The sequence below is a fragment of the Castor canadensis genome, chromosome 9 (genome assembly GCF_047511655.1).
Source record: "Castor canadensis chromosome 9, mCasCan1.hap1v2, whole genome shotgun sequence".
Taxonomy (NCBI): domain Eukaryota; kingdom Metazoa; phylum Chordata; class Mammalia; order Rodentia; family Castoridae; genus Castor; species Castor canadensis.
Window position 1 is genome coordinate 99,241,566 of NC_133394.1, and position 24,273 is coordinate 99,265,838.

At 36.9% G+C, this 24,273-nt stretch overlaps 2 pseudogenes; both read left to right on the top strand.

The window, feature by feature from the left end:
* The window catches only part of LOC109674816 (UDP-glucuronosyltransferase 2B4-like), a 722,912-nt pseudogene that overhangs the window by 206,583 nt on the left and 492,056 nt on the right, over positions 1-24,273 (top strand).
* Positions 1-24,273, top strand: part of LOC109703163 (UDP-glucuronosyltransferase 2B14-like) — a 68,067-nt pseudogene that overhangs the window by 11,076 nt on the left and 32,718 nt on the right.

Sequence of the window (24,273 nt, forward strand, 5' to 3'; positions counted from 1 at the left end):
AAGTGATACAATTACGAAGTGAAGCACTTGGCTTTCTCTAAGCAATTACATATTCATTTTATTATGCCTTTTTATTCTCGCTATAAGCAGTCAGTAGAAACTTTACTAATCTTAGGTAATGAAGACATATAGATAATGGGGATCCACATGTTTGTAGTGCAACAATCTATGTTGTCCTAAGGAAATTGTTTTTCTGCATAGAACAATTCCCTTATTTAAGATTGAAGTATTTTTCCATATAATCTAGAAATTTTTTCATATTTGAAATATAAAATATTTTATCACAGATTCAAAATGGTATAATTGATGCTTACTATGATCCATATTCCTTAATTAGGTCTTTACCAACCATTTATTTTAAAGGCCTATAGTCTTAAATGTAGACATATATGCAATTAGTTTCCTTTTGAAAGAAATCTTGCTTCTGTATCTTTTAAAAATCAGTTAAAACTAAGAGTGTGTAAAACTTGTATTTCTATAATTTCTGAAAGTTTTCTGTGTGATACTGGCACATGTTTATATACATTGAAGAAATGTCATGAAGATCCTCATGTGAATCAAAAGTCATGGAAGGTGCAAAAAACTTACCTTAAATCATAAAGAATTTCATAATTCACTTGGAAAATCGAGGATCGCTAAAATGCAGGAAGTACCTGGAGTACTTATGGAAACATTGTTTCCATGATTATGATGTGATTTCTTAATGCTAGAACCAAGGTAGTTGTTTATAATTGGATATAGTAGTTCTATAGCTTTAGTGAGAAGGGAAATAGAAGTTAAATTTATAGTGCTTTATTTTAGTGACTATCGTTACTATTTCAGGCAATGTTGGAGATCTGCTGCCTTCTCAATTTATCTTGAATACATGCAAATATAATTAATTTATAAAAGAATAAGTTATATATGAAATTATATTGCTCATAAATAATTATATATGTTTTATAAATTACCCCAACACATTTCAGAAAATAAAATATTCTTGTAACAATTCTGTTATTCTGACTCCCCCCTTTTTTTACATTACTCATCTATGAAGGCCCGTTACATTTTCTCAGAAAATGGAGAAAGCAGAAATGTGTCTATTTTGATTTTACTGAAATTTGGAAATTCCTTGCCCAACCTTACCAAATGTGGACTTTGTTGGTACGATTCACTGTAAGCCTGTCAAACCCTTTCCTAAGGTTCATAAATTCCTGTTTGCTTTATTTGTTGGTTTTTCAGAATGACTTCCCTATTCATTCAGAGATTTTGGTTACTGTGGGAGAGATGGGAATTGAGATAAAGGTGCATGCCAGCTATAAACTGATATATTTCTATACTATCACAAGCGTACAGAATTCATTAGATTATAAAATAACACATCATACATGGAGCATATTGAAAATCAATTAGGTTAAATTAAAGCCACCATTATTTAATACAAAAATGATTTTGAATTCGTTCTAAAAGTATAAAGTAACTGACATATACAGATGTAAGTGGTGGATAGGTTAAGAAACAATGTTGCCACTTGGTCTGTACCTTTGCCCCACCTTATATTCTATTTAGAATGGTACGGTCAGTTAACAAAACTGTATGAAAGTTTTTTTTACAATTGATTATAATGTTATGACAACATTCACTAGGGACTCTAGTAATTATTCCAGAGTCATTGATAGTAAAAGTGAGATATGACCAAAGCACATTAATAGATCAAGGGGTGAGAGAAAAGAAAAGACATAAAAACAAAAGCAGGTAGAAAAAAAACAAGAAAAAATCCCAAGAACTACAAGTTTAGCAGGAAAAACTTTACAAAAGGATCAGAGTTTTTGAGAGAAGAAATAGAAAGGAGTTGAAGACATCTTAAAAGGGCAATGGGAATCAAAGAAGAGTTGAGCTCATGACAAAAATAATCAAAGAATTTTTAAAAATAAAAAGGCATCAAGGCATAGTTACTGTGTTGGGTTGCAGAGAGGCATGACTGTGGAAAGGTGGAACATTGAGGAAGCTTTTTTAAGAATTCAGAAAATAGATTCTGGAACCTCAACTAGAATGTTCATAGAGATGACTACACCTAATCAAATAATAAGAACAGCAACCACATTGAGTTTTATGGATAAAAGAGTTAATACTAATGAAATCACTGAAATATATTTGTCTATTAGTTAGAATTAACATTGACTATTGATGTTATTGTCATTTTTGTTGTTATTACTAATACTATTAATTATTTATTATGTGCCATACTCATTAGATATAACATTTTTCAATAAGAACTGATACTACAACAAGTTAAGATTATGCTTTTAAAAAATGCAATAAAGAAGATAAATCCTACAAGCTTCTTTAAAAGTAAATTTAGGCAATAAGATTACAAGATGGAATACTAAAATAAGTTATGTGTGTGTATATGCACACCATTGTAATTGTTTTACCAAAGATTCCTTAATAGCAATAAATTAACCATAATAGAAGGTTTAATTGGAAACATAGGGGAAAAGAATACACATTTTCAGTGCAATTAAAATAATATAAATTAAGATCACAATTATTTAAGTATATATGATATATGTAATCATTTGCTATAAAATTTTGGGTTAGAAAAAGACTGTGTTTGAGACACTGGTTTCACAACAATGTTAATGTACTCAGCACTATTACTTACACTTAGTAATCGTTAAGATGGAAAATTTAGCTCTTGTGTATTTTGTGACAATCACTGCTCCAATAATTTCTGATAATATTTGTTTTTCTCTCCTCTTTTGATTGGTTAGTGCTTTTTTTTTCTTTTATTATTCATATGTTCATACAAGGCTTGGGTCATTTCTCCCCCCTGCCCCCACCCCTTCCCTTACCACCCATTCCGCCCCCTCCCTCTACCCCCACCCCCTCAATACCCAGCAGAAACTATTTTGCCCTTATTTCTAATTTTGTTGTAGAGAGAGTATAAGCAATAATAGGAAGGAACAAGGGTTTTTGCTGGTTGAGATAAGGATAGCTGGTTAATGCTTTTAATTATGTTTGCTGTGATATTTTTCCTTGGCAATGGAACACAGTTTTCTTATAGCAAATGGAAGACTTTGTCAACAGATCTGGAGGAAATGGGATTGGTGATGTTTATCCTGGCATCAATGGTCCATAATTTTACAGAAGAAAAGGCCAATGTGACTGTATCAGCCCTTGCACAGAATCCACAATAGGTTAAATAAAATTCCTCAAGGGTAGACAACTACTTCATGAGTCTGCACCATGTCTGAAGACAAAATTTTTCTGTGTGAAACATAAAGTGTGATACCTCTAATTCATTAGTTTATAAACAAAGATACACATGGCAGATGCTAAAAAAGAGGGTGTTTACTGATGATAACAGAGGGTGTTTTTGATTGATAATAACTTTGACATTAATATCATAACCAGGAAAAAATATATTCAGCAGGTGCAGTGTGAAGTTTGATCAGTATCATGAGGTTGTGGGCAGGTTCACAGAAATGGCCAAACTTTGCCCTGTCATTTGCTCTGCTTCCTTGCGGAAATTCTGAGGACATTGTGAACACTACAGATGTTTTGGAAAGGAGTTAAATTGTAATGACTAACCACACTAGCACAATAACATTAAGTAGATATTAAATACAGGCTGAACTTCATCATGCTTTAGGATTTCCATGGATTCTCTGCTTTTAAACTTACCCTAATTTTGGAAAAGGACTTTAATGTGCTGTTTTGGAACATCCAAAGAGAAAAGTTGGCCAGTATTTACCAACCCTGAGTTTACGTATTCACTGACCTAGAATCCTAGGTCCTAGAAAACTTTTGTAACTCACGATGAAGCTAACGGCCTATTTCACCATCAATCATGGGATCACCATTGTTGGCATTCCTTTGTTTGTAGAACATGATAATGTTACTCACACAGTGGTCAAAGGAAAAGCTGTTGGAATGGATTTCAAAACAATGCCGAGTACAGATTTGATCAATGCACTGAGGACTGTCACCATAAACCTAGTGATGAATACAGATTTACTAAAGTTGAAAGAAAATCATGAAGAAACAAATGTGAAAGTACACATAAATTCTTTGAGTGATTTCAGTGTAGATTTTTTCCAGGTAAAAGCAGAGTGCAAAATTGGAAAATAACCAGTAAGTGGAACGAGACAAGTCACTGACAGTACTAGAAGGATTGCAATGAAGGATTAGGAAATCATTGAAGCAGGAAAAGATGAATGTTATAACAGCATTAACTAACTTTCAGTACAATTATGACTTTCTTTAATTTTGGGATATCATTTTATGGCCCTTTTATATTCTGGTTATTAATCCCTTCTCAGATATATATTTTCTCCCATTTGGTGGACTGCTTCTTTAATCTGGTGACCATTTCTTTTATTGTACAGAAGCTTTTTGGTTTCATGAAGTTCCATTTGTCAATCCTTTATCTTTGTTGCTGACCCATGTGAGGTCTACTTCAGAAGTCATTGCCTATGCTTATTAATCCCAGTGTATTCTCTGCTGTTTTCTGAACTAGTCTCAAAGTTTTAGGCTTTATACTAAGGTCTTTAATCCACTTTGAGTTGACACTTGTATAGGGTGAAAAATATGGATCTTGTTTCAGTTTTCTGCATGCAGATATCCAGTTTTCCTAGCAGCATTTGTTGAAGAGGCTGTCTTTTCTCCATTATATGTTTTGGTGTCTTTGTCAAAAATCAAGTGTGTATAGCTGCATGAATTCATATCTGGTTCTTCTATTCTGTTCAATGGTCTTCATGTCTGTTTTTGTGCCAGTACAATGCTGTTTTTATTGCCATGGCTCTTGTGTATATTGTGAAGTCAGGTATTGCTCCAGTATTGCTCCTTTTGCTCAGTCTTGCCTTGGCTATTGGTATTCTTTTGAGTTTCCAAATGAATTTTAGGGATGATTTTTTTCTCTTTCTTTTTTTAAAATCCTTATAGTATTTTTTTCATTACTATTCATTTATTCACATGTATATACATTGTTTGGGTCATTTCTCCCCCCTACCCCCTTCCTCACTCTCTCCCCCATTCCCCCCTCAGTTCCAGGCAGGTCCTGTTTTGCCTTTATCTCTGTGATGAATGTCATTTAAATTTTGATGGTAGTTACATTGAACATGTAGATTGCTTTTGGTAATATAGCCATTTTCACAACATTGATTTTGCCAATCCATGAGCATGGGACGTCTTTCCATCTTCTGTAGTCTTCTTAGATTTCTTTCTTCAGTGGTTTATAGTTTTCATTCTAGAGGTCTTTCACTTCTTTTGTTAAGTTTTTTCCTAGGTATTTAACTTTTGAGGCTGTTGCAAGTGAACTTATTTTCCTATATTCTTTCTCAGTTTGTTCATTCTTAGTATATAGAAAGATTACTCATTTTTGTAAATTGATTTTGTAGCCTGGTACTTTGCTGAAGGTGTTTATGATGTCTAGGAGTTTTTGGTGGAGTTTTCTGGGTCTTTTAGCTATAAGATCATGTCACTTGCAAATAGGGATAGTTGATTTCTTCCTTTCCTATTTAAATTCCTTTTATTTCTTCTTCTTATCTTATTTTATGCCAGAAATAAATCTATGTGTTTGTTGTTCATTTTTATTGGCATATTTTCATCTATATTGGAAATTGGATTCATCATGCCAATTTCCAATAGCCTCACATTGTACATTGTTTAGATTGTCCCCATCATCTCTCCTCCACAACCCTCAACCTGATCCACTTAAAGCAATTGCAAGAGGTTTCATAGTTCTGTTTCATGTATATATATGAAGCCCATCCACCATATTCCCTCACTACATCTCTTTCATTCCCCCTCCACCTCCCCCAAGTAGCCCTCCCACCCTGTACCTATTTTACTGATCTTACCTATGATTCACAAGTATCACACGGGCACAAGAACATTAAATATCCACTCATAGTGTCAATGGGTTTTGTAAATGTCCAGTCTGCTTTAACTTAGTCTTGCTACAGCATATTTTTAGTCATAGCTGTTTCTAAAGACAGTGCCCCATAGTTATAATTGTGTAACAAGATTCCCTTTCCTTACTAGTTTTGAAAAACCAATAATGTTGCTTCTTTTTTAATGCACATCTGCCCTCAGTATCAATTCTTTCCTAAAAGTCATGTCAAGATGTTAATCTTCTCTCTGGCATGGTTATTTTTCAATGGAAGAATAAATATATGATTCATACCTGCTTTTACTATAAAATTTCACTATTTGCAAAACTCTTTGTTAGATGAGCTCAATTTCTTTTTCTCTTAGCTCTTTATAAAGGTTGTCCTGGGTGTTCTCAGTCTCATTTTAGCCTTTTGGAAATAGACATGAGATCTCAATTGTTCAATTTTCCCTCTGTCCCAGTGTACACATTCATATTTATGTCCACTCTTATTCAAAACATGGCAAAGCCTCACTCAACTGTCATAAAGTTGTGTTACAAAAAATTCTGTGAATGTATGATAAAGTTTAAAATAATGATTATTTGTCTATATTTCCTACTTTACTCTTCCCATGTTTATCTATAGCTCTATTAGTCCCTTAAAATGATAGGGAACACTTAAATTATTTGCCTTAACTAAAACATAATGTAATTATGATTTTTCGAATCCTAGGCACACTTTGTCTCACCATAACCAGGAATAATGTAAAGAATTTAAGTTACATAATACCTGTGGAAAACAGGTACATGAAACCACAAGTATTCCCTATTGTTCCATGTATCAATAATTTATTTTTTCATTGTTAATTTTTGAATTTTATTTAATTTTTTGTGTATACCACATGTAATTTATTAATTCTTCATTTGGTGAATGTTGATGTTTTTTCCAATTTCGGAATATTCACATAAATGTATATATGAATATTTCCAATATATTGTACATATTTTTGTATGGATGTATGTTTCCATTTCTTCTTTGTTAATAATATAATTGGCTAATAAAGGATATTTTCAGTTATGGAGACTTGTCAAATAATTTTCAAACAAGCTCAAATGTTTTCATTCCCACGAGACACATATTTTCATGTGTTTATTTGACATTTCTATACCTTCTTTGGAGAAATGTTCATTTCAATCCTTAACCTGTTATTTAATTGTATTATTTATCTTTCTGTTATTAATTTTAATACAATCTATGTATTATGGTTATAAGTCCCTCTTCAGATAAATTATTTTCAAAAAGTTTTCCCATTCTTTCTTTCTTTCTTTTTTTTTTTTCTTTTGGTTATACTCAATGCTTCTCACTTGCTTGGCAGGAACTCTAGTGCTTGAGTCATACCTCCAGTCCTTTTACTCTGGTCATTTTGAAGATAAGGTCTTGCTTTTTGCCTAGATCTGCCTGAAACATGATTTTCTGTTTTACACTTCCCTCCATAGTTGGAATAACAGACATGTACCTCTACACTCAGCTTTTTCCATTGAAATGGGGTTCTGCAAACTTTTACCCAGGCTGGCCTTGAACCAAGATCCTCTAGATCTCAGTATCCCAAGCTGCTAGTGTTACAAATAGGAGCCACCAGCATCCACCTTCTTTCAATTTTGATAAATTAATATTACACATTCCTTATAGTTCCTTGTGAAGCAAAATAAAATATGCTACATGATATTTAATAAAAATAAACCTTCAATAACTAACCCCTTTTGTACATCAAAGGAAAATGATTTTGTGAACTATGTAGTAGCTAGCTAGGATGACCACTTTCAATTCAGCATTCATTATTATTATCAATTGAATCACTATTAAGCATGCTGTCTGTCCTATAAACAAATTCTATAAAATATGTTCCCCAGTAGAAAATTGTACAACAATGAATGAGAAAATTTAATCCTAAAGAAGTTAAGAAAAGCTGTAAAAACAAACATAAAATAATATATAAACAGAAAAGAAAATTTTGAAAAAATGGGAGCCTTAAATGTGAGTTACGTAAGCAGTTACATTATATCTAAGAAGGCTTTAAAAAGACTAAATTGTAAACAAATATATCAACTTGAAATTTTGAAATATATAGAAATATTATATTTGAACATATGCTGGGCCTTAAGGAAAGTTAATTACATTTTGCACACTCAAATAATTGAGGGTAGAATGTCTAGCAACAACTGACTTAAGGTAGAAATACTTTTATCAAAAGAACTAGAAAAATATAGATTTTGAAAGTTAAGAATGTACTTTTGAGTAATTCAAAATAAACATAGAAATAATAATCACAAATTCATCTTTGTCTCCATAATTCACAACAGGCACATTTAATTATATAAACCAAAAGAATGTATATTATTGAATTATTATTAATGTACACAAAATGTTAAAAGCTCAAATGTCTTTAAACACAGGAAAGAAATAATCTGAAGTGTTTTCAGAAATATGACACTACTTAAAGAATTAATAATCAATGCACAAGACAGGCACAAATGAGAATATGCTGTATGATTCCAATGTATTAAACAAACAGAACTAAGCTGTGATGTTAGGAGTTGGGACAATACTTAAGCTGTTCCTTAGGACATGTGAATTTTTTAAATGTATTTCATACACAAATTCCAGGTTTTCACAAAAACTTAAGGTATTTTAAGATAGTAGGAAACAAATGACAAAACTAGTAAAATGAAAAAAATGCCTATGGCTGCTATGCTAACGTAGTCAAGAAAAGTATCTTTCAGAAGTGATATTTAAAGAAAGGCCTCAAACATGAGAAAAAGTGAAGTGTGATAGTGTTGCAGAGAAGAATGAGCAATGAAAAGGGAAGAGAAGATTAAATGTCTGAAGTTGCCAGGTGAGAGCACATTTGGTGACTACAAGTTACTGTTAGAAGAGAAATTTACGTACACAGAATGTGCAGGGAAAATTGATAGGAGGAAACATTGCTAGTATCTGACCATTTAGACTCCTCTAATCCAAGAACAGATTGGAATTTTATATAAATTGTGATGGGAAGTCAGATGTAAATTTTGAGCAAGGTAGTATCTATAATAATAAGACTTGTTTTTTCTTATTCTGGTTACTAAGTGGACATTAGAAAACAGAAAGTAGAGGAGAATAGTGGAAACCTGATAATGGTTAGAAAGCATTCCCATACCAGGATACAATTCCTTTTTAAAAACTTCAAGTTAATGAATTTCAAGTTGCTTTTCTATTTCACTTACTTGACTAAATTACTCATTATCATGTCCTCTGATAGAAAAAAATGTAACTTTCCCTTCTGATATTCCAATTCCACCTTGGAAAATATTTATCATTTGAAGTATTCCAATAAAAATAAAACAGACACTCTATGGGGACAAAAGCACTTGTACAGCTTGGTCTATGACATTTATGTTTAATCATTTCTTGAGCATTTTTCAATACTGTAATTGGCTGTATATGCTTAGGCAAATCAACTCTCCTTATAGTATCATCTTTATGCTTCTCCTTTAGCTATAAGCAGAACACTATGCAGTTATTAAGAATTCACCATGTCAGCCAGTGAAGCCTCTGGATCAAACCATCTTCTTGATGGAGTTTCTTGTGCTCCACAAAGATACCAAGCATCTTCACCCAGCTGTACCACTCTGTGAATGTGATTGGATTCATATTAGCTTATGTGGCAACTATCATATTCATAACCATGAGATGTTGTCTGTTTTGTTACCAAAAGTTTACTATAACTGGAACAAAGATGAAAAGGCACCAGTTGTATCTAAGCCTGAGTTGGGGAGTTCTATTTATTCAGGTAAGAAGTTTGTGATTCCAGTATCCCTTCTATTGTGGCAGGGAAACTTCACAACTTACTTTGTCAAGTCAAATTTTGCTTCCAAGGGATTCACTACTTGTTTAAGAGAAATAAGTTATTTGAGGCAAAAGGAAAATTTATTGGAAGAATAAAAATAAAGCCTATTTATTTATTAAATTGATGGTTGTATTTCACAAAGTAACCATTGTAAAATTTATTGAGCAGCTTAGTTTTCCATGGACACAGGACATTAAATTTCCATTCACAGTATCAAAAGGTACTGCAAATAATCATTCTGCATTTTAACATGATGTATTGCAACATCCTGTAGTTTTTTCTAAAGAATAGTTTCAATACTTAGAACTGTTTACAAAGATTCACTTTCCCAGTTGTTTTGGGAGACCAATAGTGCTGCTTGTCCTTTACTGTGTATCAGTCTCATAATCTGTTCCTTCCTAAAAGGCTCATGCCAACATGTTAATCTAATTCCACACAGACATTCCCAAATATAATTAGAAATATAATTTTCTTTCTATTTTAGAAATGCACTATTTAGGTAACTCTTTGTTAAAGGACCTTATTCTCCTTTGCTCTTAATACTTTGCAAAGACTGACTTGTCTCAAAAAGAGACAGAGGACACCAAGGCAATTCAGCAGGAAGCAACATTTTATTGTGCCGGCACAGATTCAGCAGACTTGAGTCTAAAGGCTGAGCCCTGAGAACAAAGGGGTTCTTGCAAGCAGGTTACAGAAGCAAAAACCAGGATTTAACCCGTATGTGGTTGCATGCAACTCTATTGGCTACTTCACCCCCATTGTATGTGACCTTCCTCATGTTTAGAACCTTTAAGTTTTATCTCCTTGCTATGCCACACTGTCCCGCCTCCTACATTATCAGGACACAGAATTGCTTGCTTCTTTTCTGGCCATCCTTCCTAGAATATTACTTCCCCCCCTTTGATGCTCATACCCACCTAGGGTCAAAGAGCATCATCCTGATTTAGGGGTTTATATTTCCTCAGTGTCATTATATGGGTGGCCATTTTTCTTTCTGTAGTGGTCTCCATAATGGTCCTGATAGACCACAATACCAGGGGAAACAAGCAGGGTAACATTAGACATGCACCAGGACTAGACCCACCACTTGTATCAAAGTTTTGAATCCACCCTGGGCAGAGAACCATCCACCAAGTAAGCTGTTTCCATGCCTGTATGGGTACATGTGTCATCTTTCTAATATTAGTGGAAATTTCCATTACTGCTTGTCTATTGTCATCTATGTGGAGGCAACAGTCTGATCAGTTGAACTTGTCACATACTCCCCCTACCTCTACTAAAAGATAATCCAAGGCCAGGCAATCAGGCAATTTTGATATATAGTGGCTCGCTTTTGGGTCTGTTGCTTAGCCAGCAGCTCTGGGGCAGAGTCAGTCCTCCTGGAAGTAATATGCATGACTTCCTATAACCTAATGATTTTGCTGAGCATACAGATAGGATTCTGATAACCCCAGCTCCCATTCTGTACCCAGGTGTCTAGTCCATACGTCTTGATAATTCTCTGGGGAGGTCATTCATCTTCTCCCCATCTCTGTTGGCCCCTTATCTCAAGGTCCCTTTTTATTCTAGGCTCCAAAATTTCATAAAACGGAACTCCCAGCTGTTCCTCTTGGTGGCTGGGCAAGAGGAAGAATCCCAGCTGGATAATTCCTATAGTACAGCTTCCATTTCAAGCCCTAGAGAGTTAGGTATAAGCTTGCTTCCCACATATCTAAAATAACCCATCTGCTGCCATCCAACACCCTAGGTCAGTATTGGTGAGGCTGTTCCAATATTTGCCAAACTCAGGGATGCCTCAGAATGGTTTCACCTCACCAGTAGTAGTAGTACAATTTAAGAGACTGTCATTGGTTGGAGAATCATGACATTGGGAACTATTTTCCAATGGGGGTAATACCCAATATCACTTAGGCTCATTGGGTCACCAGGTTAGATTAGTCCCATTCCAAAAGAATACTCTCTTACAAGGGATTTCTCCTACCCACTTTTCATATCCTGGCTCAGTTCTTTTGATACATTCTTCCCCAATTACCTCTGATGTGAGAATCCATGTCTGAGGTCAGTTACGCTCTTGTCTAGCTATAGATTCATTCCACAATAAAAGTTGGTAAGCATTTAAACTGGTCACTTTCTAAGGCCATTCCTCACTCATGAGGTTGCCTCCACACACCCAGCAGTTTGAGAGATTTAGTAATTTAGTAATCATTTCTGTCAGGTCTACAAAATGATTTTTTCCCATTGTTGGGAGGTCTAATCCTCTGCCTAATTTGCTTCTGATTTTATTATACAGTGGCCCAGTGCTTTGATTAGCAGCTGTCACCAGGCTGGGCTGGGTGAGAGTACCTTTGAAACTTGGTGTGCTGTCTAACACTTTGTTCCTGCTCTAGGTCCTGGGATCCTCCACCATCAGTGCTTCCCCAGTATCCAAATAAGTTCAGCAGACCCTTTCTTCCTGCTTTCCATGACAAATGTAGACTATATTGTTTCCCTTACTCTGGGACTTCCAGTATTGCCTACCAGCAACCTCCCAAACCTAAGGAGTATACAAGCTAATGTAACATCTGTTTTGTTGGTGGGTGTATGATACAAAGTATGGCTTTGTGGAGGTCCCAACAAAGGCTCTCATAACATTCAGTACATGGCAGAAACCTTGCAAAGGCCAATCCAAAAAGTAAGAGTCCAAGTGTGTAGAGGAAAACAGGGGCACATCCCATGTTTGAGCTTCTGCTGTGTGTAGACTAGTCAGCCTCTGGAGTGACTAGGGAAGGGCTGTCATTACATAATTCATGGCCCCCTGCTGTCTCCTGGAGATCAGTGTCCTGCTGGGAAAGGGCGTGGGAGTTCTGGAAGGTGATTTTGCATGGTGAGGGTGGTCAGGGATGTATTCCCATTCGAGAGAGGCTGACTTTACTAAACTGTGGTGGATCCAAGGAGCAATCTCTGCAACTCTAATTGCTGTGGGAGTAGACAAAGTAACAACAAAAGGGCCTTTTCAATGAGAGGTCCTTTAGTGTTTGACATTCCATTCCTTTATCCAGACATCATTCCCTGGTTTAAAGGGTGTGTAGGAGCTGCCAGGTTAATGGGAAGTTTCTCTTGGACCCAGTCATTGATTTTTAAGAGTCAACCTGAGGGTCTGCATCTGCTGTCTTAGGGTGAGGTCACCTATTTCCCCAAGGTACCCTCACAGGCCCTTGACTAAAGGTGGTGGGTGGCCAAAAAGAATTTCAAAAGGAGAGAGCCCTGCCCACTGACTGGGGCTAGACCTGATTCTGAGTAAGGTGATTGGCAGTAACTGATCCCATTGGAAGTGGGTCTACTGACATAATTTTCCTAACTTCAACTTTAGAGTCCTGTTCATATGTTTTACTTTCCCTGAACTCTGAAGTCTATAGGCTATGTGCAGCTTCCAAGGTGCCACTAGGCCCCCAGCCACCAACTGTACCACGTTAGTCACAAAAGCCGGCCCATTGTCCAACCCAACAGGCACAGGTATTCTGATCTGAGGGATGATCTCCTTTAATAGTCATCTGGCCACTTCTTGGGCTTTTTGAGTTCAAGTAGGGAAGGATTCCACCCGTCCTGAGAAGGTGCAGACAAACATCTGTAGATATCTGCATCCTCTGGACTATGACATCTAAGTGAAATCTACAATCAGGTCCTCAAAAGGAGTTCCTCCAACACTGTGCACCTGTGGTGGCTCTTTTGGACCCTATTGGGGATTGTTTTTGGCACATAGGCTACATCTTTCACATACTGCCTTACTTATGCTGTAGAGCTTGGGGACATAAAAATTCTGGGTCAAGTGGTCTTGAGAACTGTCTTTCCCAGTGAGTCCCTTCATGGAACTGTTAGCAACTCGGGAATGGCAATGCAACCATTGGCTAATTTCCACCACTTGCCTTCAGTTTTAAGCCAAGCCTGCTCTTGTGATGTGTTCTATGGGTCCCATTCAGATAAAGGACACAGGAACAAGGAAACCATCAGTGAGACTGAACTTTGTTTGCATGTGAGAGTTGCTTATTTGGCTTCCCTATCAGCTTTCCAGTTTGCCTGGACAATTGTTGTCTCTCCCTTTTGGTGTCCTCATCAGTGCATAACTACCTCCCATTTAGGGGCTCATACAGCATCTAGCAGTTTGAGGATTTCCTGTCCATACTTGATACTTTTTCCTCCCAAGTTAATGAGTAACCTCTGTTTTATATAAGGCCCCATGGACATGAATGGTTGTGAAGGCACACTTGGAGTCCTGCAGCAAACTGGAGTGCCTGCATGGGGGCAATAAGTTCAGCCTTTTCTGCAGAAGTTCCAACCAGCAGCAAGCAGGACCCAATGACTGAGTCCAAAGTCACCACCACATACCTAGCAAAATATGTACCATCCAGGACAAAGATGCTGCATCTGTGAAATATTCAATGTCCAGATGGCCAATAAGCTGATTGGTTAGATCTGGCCAGCTAAAGAAAACTCATCCAAAAACCTCAAAGTAGTCATGTTCCAGGAGCCCTGAATCAACCAGCAACAGGGTGGCTGGGTGAAACTTAACAAACTCCATCCAGATGCATGGGTTCTCACATAACATGCTTTGGTATCTGACCATTTGAGAGTTTGTTAGCCAATAATTTCCTTTATATTCCATAAGGCTCAAGACAGAATGGGGAGCCTAGACTGTAAATTCTTGCTCCAAAGTGAGTTTGTCTGCTTGAGCCAGCAGGGAAGCAGTGGTTGCTAGGGTGTGCAGGCAATGTGGCCAGCCTTGGGAGACAGCATTGAGTTGTTTTGACAAGTAAGACACTGGAAAATGCCAGTAGCTGAGTCAGAACCCCAATAACTGCCCCTTTCACTCATGGATATACAGGAAAAAGGGCTTCATCACATCCAGCAGGTCTAGAGCAGGGGCATTGGTAAGTGCCTTCTTGATTTCTTTAAAGGCTTTCTCTTGTTCTTCTCCCCATACTAAGAGTTCCCATTCTTCCTGCCTTGTGGCTTCATAGAGGGATTTGCCAAGAGGCAATAATTAGGGATTCCAAAACTTTCCTAAAAACTTTCTGATTCGCCTGCAGGTCTTAGGGCCCAGGATGGAAGATCTGAACCTGCATTGCCCCTGGAACAAGTGAAAGCCGAGGTATCTGTGCCTTTTTCCTAGAGACTTTGTACCCTGCCTTCCATAAAAGAGAAAGGAGGAAGTGAGTCCCTTCCATTAAGTCCTCCTAAACTGGTCCAGCCAGAAAGAGGTCCTATGCATACCAGAGGAGTGTGCAGCTTTGCTGGTTGGCTGAGAAGGCTTGGAGATTGAATACTATGTAGTTCCAAAAATAGTGGGCAAATTTTTGAAACCTGTAGAAATCAAGTCCTTGTTAGTAGCTCTTTTTCTCCACTATTGGGATTTTCCCATTCAAGGGCAAAGATAGGCTGGCTCTGTGGGGCCAGGTGAATACAGAAAAATGCATCCTTAAGGTCCAGGCAGTTAAAGAACTTTGCTTCTGCTGACATAAGGCCCAAGAGCATGTAGGGGTTTGGGACCACAGGCCGTAGAGTAACATTTGCCAAGTTGACTGCATGGGGTTCCTGAGTTGGCCTGAAGTTCTCAGTCCCTGTCTTTTGGACAGGCAGTAAGAGAGTGTTCCAGGGAGACTGACAAGCCTGAAGGATCCCATATTGTATGAGCCTGTCAAGATGTTTCTGGATTCCAACTTGGACCTTGCAAAGAATGTAACATTGCTTTTGGCTAACAGGAGTGGCTCCTGGATTTAGTTCTACCACCACTGGAGGTATGTTCCAGCCAATCCAGGGCATTGTCATCAGCCCACACTCCTGGACTCTTATAGGGAAACTCAGGAATTTCAGGGATCTCTTTCTTAGAGGCATCAAGTCTCCATTCCACTTTCTGCGCAACCATGAGGGCTAGGAACCTTGGCTTCAGGCCCCCTCAGCTTCAAGGCTACCATCCCATCTGAGTCAAAAGTTATCTGTGCCCTTAGTTTGCACAAGTCTCTACCCATCAAGGCTACAGGGCAATCAGGAAGATAGAGGAACTCATGTTTCACTTCATGTTTTCCACGATTACATTTTCTCGATGCTAGGAAGGGGTTCTGAGTCTGATCCCCTATGACCCTGACTATGGTCACATGTCTCTGTGAGAGGGGGCATATGAGTTGGGTTACAAATGAATGGATCATGCCAGTGTCCACCATTAGGTCAGTGGGATGCCCCCATCTTCATTTGGACCACAGGCTCCTGGGGGCCTGGTAGAATGGAGCCCAGTCTGTTCTAGTCCTCATAATCCTCAAAAGTTGCCAGCCCAACAATGTCTTCCTCCCAGGGTATGTTCCAGCCAATCCAGGGCATTGTCATCAGCCCACACTCCTGGACTCTTATAGGGAAACTCAGGAATTTCAGGGATCTCTTTCTTAGAGGCATCAAGTCTCCATTCCACTTTCTGCGCAACCATGAGGGCTAGGAACCTTGGCTTCAGGCCCCCTCAGCTTCAAGGCTACCATCCCATCTGAGTCAAAAGTTATCTGTGCCCTTAGTTTGCACAAGTCTCTACCCATCAAGGCTACAGGGCAATCAGGAAGATAGAGGAACTCATGTTTCACTTCATGTTTTCCACGATTACATTTTCTCGATGCTAGGAAGGGGTTCTGAGTCTGATCCCCTATGACCCTGACTATGGTCACATGTCTCTGTGAGAGGGAGCATATGAGTTGGGTTACAAATGAATGGATCATGCCAGTGTCCACCATTAGGTCAGTGGGATGCCCCCATCTTCATTTGGACCACAGGCTCCTGGGGGCCTGGTAGAATGGAGCCCAGTCTGTTCTAGTCCTCATAATCCTCAAAAGTTGCCAGCCCAACAATGTCTTCCTCCCAGGGCCACCCTTCCTCTGAGCTGGCTGACAATTTCCTTCAAAATCTCAGCCTCTGCCTCTGGTCTGGGGGGCTTTCTAGGGGTCCCTGAGGCATTGGGAGAATTAATTTTTCCAGTGCCCTTCCTGACAATAGGCACATTGATTTTGCCTTAGTTCCTCCTTAGGGTGGGGGAATCCCAGAGGTATTGGTTGTTGTCTGCAGTGACAGCTTCTGCCTCTGCTTGGATTAGTTCACTGGGGCCCACTTGACTGTTCTGCAAGGGCTACTGCAAGGAGGGCCACTTTCCTTTTCATCTTCCTGTTGGCCTCCCATTTAGCCTCCTGATCTAGATTGATAAAAACCTTTGTGTCCACCTCCAGGAGCTGGCTGGTGTTCATTCCAGTAATCACTTCAGTTTCTGCAACTTTTGCTTTATGTCCCCCTGGGACTGTCCAACAAAAGTGACATTAATCATCTGCTGGCTTTCAGTGGCTTCTGGGTCAAAGTGTATGTACAAATGGAAGATTTCACACAAATGTTCATAAGACTGTCTGGAACTCTCATCCAGCCCTTGGAGGACCTCTGATGTTTTGTTCATGTTCATGGCCTTTTCCCCTCCTTCCTTCATGCTCCCTAATAGTGCCTCCTGATACTGTTCAAGGCTGGTAGTCTCAATCATCATTGGTGTCCCAGTGGGGTCTTCTTTGGGGAAATGAGCTTGAGCATATGCTTTGGGCATTTACAGTGCCATCAGGAGCATATCTTCCAGTCACTTTAGAGATATCAACATCATACAGTGTTGCTCATCAGTATTAAATAGGATCAGAAGAAACAGTCAAAAGTTTGTACAGGTGGGTGTATGAGTCTGCATTATAGACTACATCAAATCCATCAGATCCTGAGGCTTTTCCATGAAAGAGGGATACAATATTTCCAGTTCAGGAAGTCTGTGGTGATAAAGGACTAGTAGATGAATGTCCATCCTCCTTGTTTCTGACCATGCTGGTCATAATATATAAGGCCTCCATCTCCCTTAGGGATATTTGCAAGGCAATGGGTCCTGGAGGGGGGCATAAAGACCATATTAAGGGCTGTTCAAATGTTCCTGGTTGAACCTAAGGGACAGTCTTGCATTAGCATGAGGTTTAAGGGACCTAAGGAAGTTGGAGTTGTTGAAGACTCAAGGGATCCTGGGCTTGGCCTTGAAGGTATATTTGCTTCTAGGGCTTCCCTGTCTGATGTTGCTTCCCCTTCCAAAGGTGGAGGCAAGTGAGCAAAAGGTGGTGGCAAAGTTGGGTACAGTTGTGCATAAGGAAGTGGGACCTCTTTAGGGTCTTCCACAAATATGAGTTTTTCTAGCTTTTCAGGTTTTTCACTACACTTGGAGGCTGCAGTGACTCTACATGCTTCCTCTAAGCAGGGCCTTAGCTTTGTGGGCTGACTGAGGACTGCATCCTGCCAGAAATCAATATAGGGAAACTGATCTGGGTGTCCAGGTTCCCTTACAACCACTTCAAAAATTTTACTGACTATGACCTTGTCTGATGATCCCTCCAAGGTCCATCCCACAATGAAGGCAGGACAGTCTTTTTCACAATAGGTCTTAAGTTTACTGGGAATCAGTTTGACTTTGCAATTGCCATTAAATCCCTTTTTAAAGTTCTTAAGCATGTACCCTGGGGGGGGTGTTTTTACTCTGACCTTCTCCCATTCCTCCTGCTACCAGACGTTAAGACTGAGATGGAAAGGGAACAGATGAGGGTTGTGGAGAGGAGGTAAGGGGTCCTCCTCTCTGATACACAAGGGAGAGCAAATAATACCACTTACTTTGTCTGTCTCTGGCCATTCCCCTCACAGGGATTTAGGTGTCATTTAGCTGTAGTGAGCCCATATAAACCCTGGACTGGAGGCTATTTTAAGGTTCACCTTAAACAATATGAGTTTTCCATGGACTCTCACATCAGGGCTCTGGACCCAATTTGTAGCCAGGCTACGTCTCATTCACACATGTTCACACACAGGCATCCAATGCTTCCACCCAGCACCCAATGCTAGAAGTTATGGTTTTACTTTTGCTCAAAGTTACTTGGGTGTCTCTGGGAGTTGATCAAGCTCCCCTTCTGCCACTTAGGGGCAGGCCTGATGTTTGAAACTGGGTTCTTACCAGTCTGATAGGTGGCACTCACCTCCCTGGTTCCTGTGCCTCACTGCATTCTGTTGTGATTCCAAGGTCCTCACCCTGACACACTGGGACCTGGCGGGATCACTTCTCTCAGTGGTCCAGAGGATGCAACCCAGTGACAAGGAAATGAAAAACCACCAGCTACAAAATTCTAGACAAGTCCCCAGAAATGTTGCTGGAATCTTGAATGGAGACATGAGACACTGAGGCAATTCACCAGGAAGCCAAATTTTATTGTGCTAGCACAGACTCAGTGTACTCGAGTCCAAAGGCTGAGACCTGAGAACAAAAGGATATCACCTTGTATACTCTTGAAAGGAGGTTACAGAAGCCAAAACAAAGGTTTAACCCATATATGGTTGCATGCTACTCTATTGGCAACTTCACCCCCAGTGCTATGTGACCTTCTTCACATTTAGATTCTTTAAGTTTTATCTCCTTGCTATGCTATCCCTTCTGCACTGCTACATTACCAGGACATAGACTTGCTTGCTTTTTTTTCTGGCCCTCCTTCCTGCTACAGAATGTTTTTATTCTAACTTCAGACTTTAGCTATAGACACGAGGTCTCAATTGTTCAAGTTTGCCTCTCTACCAATGTACATGAACATATATTTGCCCAATATTTTTCAAAATCACATTTACATGCCTTGCAGATATATTGTTAAATTCAGTGTATTTGTAGTAGAATTTGAAACTGTGATTTTTACCCTGTACTTCTTATTAAACAAAATAAGTATAATATTCTTTTTTACACTGTAGCCTATTACTCTAATCCTCTCTTAAACAGGAAGTAATTAAATCATTCATCCTGACTAAACAGCAAAATCACCATTTTCTCTTAATCCTAGTCCCACTATTACTCACCAAAACCAGGAAAAAAGCAAAGATGTTTAAAGTTGTATAAATTTTATGTGAAAGAGATTTATGAGACCACAAATAGTCCAAAGTCCTCCTTTGATGTATACATCAGAGAAGCATTTTACAATCAAAGTGGTCCAAATTGAGAAATACCTACTTGTCTTTATTTGTATGAAGATCATCATGTACATCTTAGCAGAAACATGTTCAATATTAATGCATTAAAAATAAGTTAATCCTTAATTTAGTAGGTAATGGATTTATAGTAATTTTAAACAGACAATTTACAACAGATTTTTTATGACAAGAGTGTTTCTGACAGATTTTTCTCATGGAACTCATGTAAAAACTGATATATTAAAAAAGAAAATAGAATCTATAATGCATTTGCATAAGCCTAAACTAATTTTTATCAAACATATCATGCAAGCAATGTATGAACAGAGAATTGGTGTGCCATATATTGTGGGAAATACTATGGATCATCAATAAAAATATTAATAATGCAATATGAAAAATGACAAAAGAGATGAACAGGCAATTGACAGAAGTAAAAATGGCTGAAGCCAAGTAAAAGATAAAAAAAATCACTAAAACTTAAAAAGCATATATTTAGGGATGTGTCATGCAGAAATACTTTCATATGAACATATTTATGTGTATAACACACATAGCTATCAATCAATGAGCACATTTCTAAGAAAAGTTTTAAGGAATACATATAGAGATGGAATGGATAACAGGAAACATCACTAAATATTCTCTTTGTCACTTGTTTTAGAAAACCTCCAGAAATATGAAGAAAAAAATCCCTCTTTGAAATAAAATAAATTATATGAAAACTTGGGGAAACACAAAAGAAAGAGACTGAAAGACTATCCTATTTTCCAAAGAGAGAATCTTATGTTTAGTGTTTAAATTTCCACAATGAAGTTGCCTTGAATTACTTATGTAGCTTAAAACTCAAGCCTGGCATGGTAGTCTGTGCTCAAAATCTCAGATACTCTGGAGGTAGATGCAGGAGTAAAAGGAGTTTGAGGCCAATTTCACAAAAACAAAGTGAAAGCCAGAGGCAGGGATTCATCATGGCTCAAGTAATAGAGCAATTTTCTAGCATGTAGGGGTCCTTGGGTTCAACCCCAGTGTCACAAAAATAATTTAATTAATAAAATGAACATATTGATTCAATAGCTCCAAGACTTGATATCATATTATTAATTAATTAGTGCCATTCAGAATTTTTGTATGGACCCACGATCTGACATAGTGTCTGATTGGTTCATTTGGAGCCTGTTTCTCAGACACTGTTTCAATATTTAAAATATTTGTTAATCTCATAAAGAGATGGCACATTTTATCTTTCAAGGATCTGTTGAAAAGATGATGCATTATTTCATTCTAATTTTCTGTCTTTTTCTGTCTGTATTCCATATCTGTGTCTGTTTATCTTTTACTTTATTCTTCCACTTACTTTGGAGCCTTGAATCCAAACTGAAGTATTCATGATAAACGAAGATTTAGTAGGGAGATTCAAAAGTACACAAGATAAGTCTCAATTGTCCCAGGACTTAAAGAGTTTGACTCTTTTCATAGAAATCACTCTCAGATGATTTCAGCCTCAACCACCACAAGACAATAAGCACCCAGTATAATCTATGCAAGAACCACCTATCTCAACTCAGTCAATACTCAGAACTATAAGAGGTGACAATAAAACAAATGTTATTCTAGTTTCTATATTTGAGGGCCATTTGTGATGCAGTGACTGATTACTCTTAAAATAATTAGCATATATTTGTTATACATTTTAAATCAAATTCAAATAACATGCAAGTACTTAAGTGGAACTTTTAATTCTCTACTGCCATATAAAAGAGTTCCAATTTCTCCCTATCTTTGCTATCACTTATTAGCATCAGTACCTTTTTATTATAGCTATCCTAGTGAATAGGAAGTTAATGGTCCTGATTGCCATTTCTCCTATGACTGAAGTACATCTTTGCATGTACTTATTGAGTATATCATCTTTGGAGAAATGTTAATCCCAATCTTTTAACCATTTTAAATTGAGCTATTTTCTTGTTAATATTGATTATGATAATTGGTTTTATATTATGGATAAAAGTACATTATCATATCTTTGATTTCCATATATTTTCTATATGTGTTGATGTTTTGTTTTATTAATGGTACCTTGTGAAGCATAATAACATTTGCTACATGGTATTTGATAAGGTACATATATAATAATTAATCTTTTCAATACTTCAAGGTAAAATAATTTTGTGGCCTGTGTATTACATCAGTACTGTAACAACTTCAATATGAAATTTGTTATTACTCTCATTAATATTATTTGTGCACAGGGTATCACCTAAAGTAATACTCTAAAAATATAATTCCAAGAAGAAAATTTCAGTATGCACAATGATAAAAATACTGCAGAATAATTTAAGAAAAAATAGTAAAAAAAAAATAAAACAGAATGTTGTAAATAGAAAAGAAAATATAGAACAAAATTGTTGACTTAAATGTGGATAATATATCAGTATTTACATTATATGGATGATGACATTGAACAGATCATGAAAATATAAATAATTATGCAAAAGCCTTGAAGAACACAATGAACGAATGAAATCTATTTGACATATATCTCAACTAAGAATACACATTTTAAAGAGTATATTGAACTCCAAAATTAAATATATTGTTGGACATAATAAAAATTCACTGAATTTGAAAACATTAAAATAATTTGGAGGTAGTATCTTTCCATACTGGTGTTCAGAAATACTTCTTAAAAGGTAAGAAAAACGTCTAAAATTTGAAAGTTAAGAATATACTTCTAAGTAATTCAGTGTCAACCCATACACCTTTAGTAGTCACACATAAGCCTTGTCTCAATAATTCAACTCATAAATATATACCCAACAGAAATATTTAACTGTGTAAACTGAAAGAATGTACATAACAGAGTTATTGCTAATGTACACAAAATGTTAACAGCTCAATGGTGTTTTCATAAATAAGATAATATATAATGATGAACTAAACAAGAACTGATACATAAAAGACAGACACAAATGAGAACATTCTATATAATTACAATGTATACACAAGTAGAGTTAAGCTGTGATGTTAGAGGTCAGGTTACATAATTTGAGGAAGTGAGAAGTGACTAAAAGTGTTCATGAGCATGGTACTTGTTTCTGAGAAGAGGTGACATTCTTTTTCAAGATGCAATTAATAGGGACATTGGTATCCTTGCCTCACTGTACTGTCAAACTATTTATGAAATTTCAGATGTTCTGGTAGTACATGTCCACTTTTCATAAGTATTTTGTACTTACATTTAGGGTTTAATAAAAAAGATAATATATTTTAAGCTTTCTAGAATCAAATGGTAAAATAAGCAAAACAAGGGAAAAATAAGAATAATATGAAACATGAAGCACATATAAAAATAGAGTGGAAGACTCAGGTGTGGCAGTACACACCTGGAATCCCAGAACTTGGGTGAATGAGGCAGGAAGATATCTTGTTCAAGGCTTAACTGTGCTTAATAGCAAGACCCAGATTCAAAGCTAAAAATAAATAAAATGTAATAATACTAAACTAAATTAGGTAGAACGAAATAGTAAAGACAAAGACACAAATAGAAAATGCAGGTGTAATAACAACAGTTTCCAAATGACAAATTTATTTTACCAGGAATAAGCTGAGTAAATTTGCAGATTTTACTTGAGAGGACAAAACATCCAGTAAGGGTCTTGAGGGAGTCAGAAGAAAGAGTTAAGTAAGGGTAAGACATGATCAGATTTATTTTATTAAAAATAAACCTCTAGATTTAGTCAATTGATAATAATAATAATCATAGTATGTACCTTATTGCTGTGGTAGAATAGATAATACAGACAAATCACTCAAAATATCTCTAGCATTTAGTCATTTAAAACAGCACATAGTCATTAGAAATAATATTAAACATTTTCATCTTTATTGTTTTTTTATTAATGCACTTAATAACCTAATATGCATCAGTCACAATAGATATAATTCCTCATTTAATCAGAACTACTCTGTACCATATCTATACTGTATTCTCTAGCACTGTCATAGAAAACAGATTATTTGATGATATGGTTTTAAAGTAAATGTGTAAGTTTTGGCAATTACATGAGCAAGCAGAAATGCTAAAATATTAGATGTTAATATTGAGCCTCTTTGCCAATATCCTAGCTTATACAGAAGATATTTTTCTTTTAAAAAAACTTTTTATTAGGGTATATGTGTTGTGCAAGAAGGATTCATTGTGAAAATTTTAAATAGGATTATATTGTACATTGGTTAGATCACTCCCACCTTCTGTCTTCCTGTACCACTTCCCCATTCACTTAAAGCAATTGCAAGAGGTTTCTTTATTTCAAATAAATATATGAAGTCCATCAACCATATATTCTCACCTTAATCTCCTTCCTTCACCTTCCCACCCCCACAAATACCCCCCTCACACTCTATATATTTAACAGTCCTGACTGATGTTATTGTCATTAATATTTAAGTCATGTTCAAAGGGGTTTCTCAATGTATCTCCATTGTGGGTATACTTTACTGTGGTACCTTCAAACTTTTCCA